Source organism: Tenebrio molitor, chromosome 2 (genome assembly GCF_963966145.1).
Source record: "Tenebrio molitor chromosome 2, icTenMoli1.1, whole genome shotgun sequence".
Taxonomy (NCBI): Eukaryota; Metazoa; Arthropoda; class Insecta; order Coleoptera; family Tenebrionidae; genus Tenebrio; species Tenebrio molitor.
The window spans coordinates 15,850,198-15,853,800 of record NC_091047.1 but is presented as its reverse complement, the minus strand read 5'-3'; the positions used below and the strand labels follow the sequence as shown (position 1 = coordinate 15,853,800).

Genomic DNA, 3,603 nt, shown 5'->3' with positions numbered 1-3,603 from the left:
AATAACAAATACACGATTATTGAATTATTAATGTATAAAATGTCCCAAAATGGCACACTAACGGTGCACTACGGTGTAGAAGTTATTACCGCAAACGTCAGAAACATGTTTAAAAAATTCTATTGGACTTATTTGCTAATTTGGCAGTCTTTGAAAGTGGCACTTAATAGGTCAATTATTTCGAAATATATGCATTAAATTGCCATGAAAACTTTTTTTTTTTGTCTCGGAAGAATTTTTTCCATATTTTTTTCATGTACATTTAAACATCCTCGATAAAGCCAATTTTGGCACACTGCTACATTGCACCTTTTTTGTCATACAAAAAGTGTATGGAGCGTGTGGAAATCGAGAGTTCGCTTTTTCTTTACTATTGCCTTTATGATTTCGACTATGAAACCAGGACATAATTTATTGTCTAAATTGCCATGCCATTTATTCACGTATCCTTACGTTTTTAAAAAAAACGCATATTTTTCCTTTGACGCCCGTTTTTGAAAAAAAAATAGCGTGACATTGGGAAAAGTCCATAGTCCATATGAGGCAAAACCCAAAAAAATAGCGGATGGGCCGTAAACTTCCCAAAAAAAAATAGTAGGTTCCACAAAAAATGTGTATTTTGAGCGTAAGGACGACTTCGACCGCAACCCCCGCGGGAATATACCTCAGGACCTCATCCGGACTTCGCCCCTGGACCCCAGGGGGTAAAAAAAAGAAGATGTATGCAAAAAGTATATTTTTCGGAAATGTGTAGCAACACATTTCTTAAGCGATCAGCAGCAGTAGGACCGTAATGCTGCCACCACAGAAACATGTCAAAATATTCGGGAAGAAAAGGGCTCTGCGTGATACCTAGGCGCCGAATCATCCCCTTTAACCTCGACCAGTAGCCCTCGAAGCTGTTTGTGCATATCCCTGTCGTCGGATCACGGAAATATCGGGAATGGTTAAGGGTTTGGCAGGACGACTTTCTGAATATGCTGCAACAGAGCTTCCGAAGAATGGTGGGGAATGTATGCAGCATATCTCTTTGCTGAAGAACAGTCCTAAATCCCGATTCTCCACTTGGAGGAAATATGACGGCCGACGGGGTATTTCTGTTTAGTGATCAGTGATCACACTCTCGTCAATTTGAATCACGACCTCCTACCAACATGAAAAAAGATAAGGGTAAAAATGGAAATTTGCTAGATACATGTAGAACATACCAAGAAACAATTAAACAAATCAGGTTGTTGCAACAATTTCCAAGAACAAACGTTTCGAAAATTCCGATGCTGTTGGATCACTGTCTGCAATGTCAGCCGTGGTGGATATGCTGTCGCTGGCGACACGTCGAACATATGGGAAGCTCTGTGAATGTAATGTAACTTTAGTTATGGCCCCTTCGCAAGGATGAAAATTCATAATTCCCGCCCACCGCCGGATCCGCGCCTGACCACGCGACCACGCCTGACAAGATGTATTTTTTAACCTGCAAAGTGCGGTCGTTTTGGTTATGCCCTCATTTTTGCATCAAAAAGTGAACGAACGGCGTTGAACGTTGTGCAACGCAGTGATGAGGCTACTTTTACTCTAAATTGTGTCTTTCGTGCGTACCTTTATCGCACATTCAATCTTACGTGTTTAAATATTTCCTTACGATAATGTCAACAAGAAATTACTCTCTAGGTTTTAGGGATATTCGTTACTAGGTTGCCATAAATTTGGTTAGGTTGGAGGCTATGCAATGATCTCTATGGTGTACCATAGACATCAGTGAGACTATGCGGTTTCTGGTGACAAACAAAAGATATCATAATCATGTCAAAAATACAGAGTGAGCAACAATAACTGTTTCAGTTGGCAAAAAAAATTTTACATGACATTTTCAAGACTGTAAATTGTACCTATTTCGGTTTGTTTTATTGACACTATTGACAGCTGGTATACATTTCATATTTAAACGTCTTGGTTTTTGTATTCTTTTATTAATAAAATGGTTTTCTCGTTGGAACATGACATAAAAGTCACCAAAAGTCACCAGAATTTATTGCCAACTCAATCAGTAATTGTTGCTCACACGATATAAGGCGGCGAATTCCTTGTAACAGTTGCAAATTGCTAATTTCTCGCTAACTGATTCGTTTCAGAATCAGTTTTGGTTCTGGCATGACCAACTTCATTAAACTATGTTATGGCCATTCCAATTCCATTAAAATGAGCTTCGTATGAAGTATGTCATGGATAGTGATGAAGTGGAAGTGGTGCCATCTGTTTGTTAGACATCAAGGTAAAATTGCCGTCAAATTTAAAATTTTGTCAATCAAAAAACTCTGAAAATGCTCATTAAATGCATTATTTGTGGCAATTCTGAAAAACCTTTATTTCAATTTCCCAGCGACAGTGGAGTTAGAGCTAAATGGTTTGAGGTTCTTCGGGAAATTTGTGGTACTAGAAAAGAAATTCGTTAACATAGTTTAATGAAGTTGGTCATGTGATGGAGATGAAGTGGCGATATCTAGTGAAATTTAGAATAACCACACATTTAAAAAGTTAAATATCAGGTTATGTTATATGCCATTTCATTGTCAAAAACTGTCAGTTTATACTTATATGACACTATGGCAGGAACATGAAAAATTAGTTAGCGTCTTAGAACCTCGAATTCTGTAATTCTTGCATCGTTTTACTCCGAAATGAACAAGTTCCACGACGAAATTCTCATTCGGAGCGGTTTTGCTGTGATCTTTCATACTTGCGTGTGTAAAAACGTATTTAGAGGAAAGTTAGCGTCTTGAAACCTCGATTTCTGTAATTCTTGCATCGTTTTACTCCGAAATGTTCAAGTTCCACGACGAAATTCCGATTCGGCGCGGGTTTGCTATGATCCTTCATATTTGCGTGTGTAAAAACGTATTTAGAGGAAAGTTAGCGTCTTAGAACCTCGAATTCTGTAATTCTTGCATCGTTTTATTCCGAAATGATCAAGTTCCACGACGAAAACGTATAAACTGACAGTTTTTGACAATGAAATGGCATATAACATAACCTTATATTTAAGTTTTTAAATGTGTGGTTATTCTAAATTTCACTAGATATCGCCACTTCATCTCCATCATCGACTTGTCATTTGGTTTACTTTTTTTCGACATTTGGGATGGCCATAACATAGTTTAATGAAGTTGGTCATGGTTCTGGCACCATATTTAGTTGGAGTTGCGCAAACAATCTCACAATTGATGGTAACCAACGTTAGACATACAAAATTACTTTTGAAAATTCTAGTTACATACAACATGAAAAACCTCATTTCCCTAAAAGTTCGAATCCTAGTGAGTAATTTCTTGTTAACATTACTGTACATGCTGTACTTCAGATTACAAAATACGGGGTGATCAAGAAGGACTGTTTAAATTGGTAACACTGGATCGTATTTAAAATCGTATAACAGGAGTAACTTCCGGTTGTTGGTGGCTTGTCGTTGTTAATGCTGTACCTATATCAGATATTTGTCAAATAAATCAACAAAACATATCCAGTTGCAGTGTTATAAATAACCGAATTAAAAAAAGAGAGAGTGGGTCGTAAAGACGCACGATAGAAGTGAAACTTTTGTATTAC

General features: G+C 37.4%; 1 long non-coding RNA gene across 1 annotated transcript; it reads right to left on the bottom strand.

Annotated features, from left to right (window-relative positions):
• Positions 1 to 719: 719 nt before the first annotated feature.
• On the bottom strand, positions 720 to 2,995 carry LOC138123643 (uncharacterized). Its single transcript, XR_011156873.1, has 3 exons — positions 1,600 to 2,995; positions 1,209 to 1,353; positions 720 to 1,146 (listed from the first exon to the last, which is right to left on the bottom strand). It is a non-coding gene; the product is annotated as an uncharacterized lncRNA (long non-coding RNA).
• Positions 2,996 to 3,603: the final 608 nt, after the last annotated feature.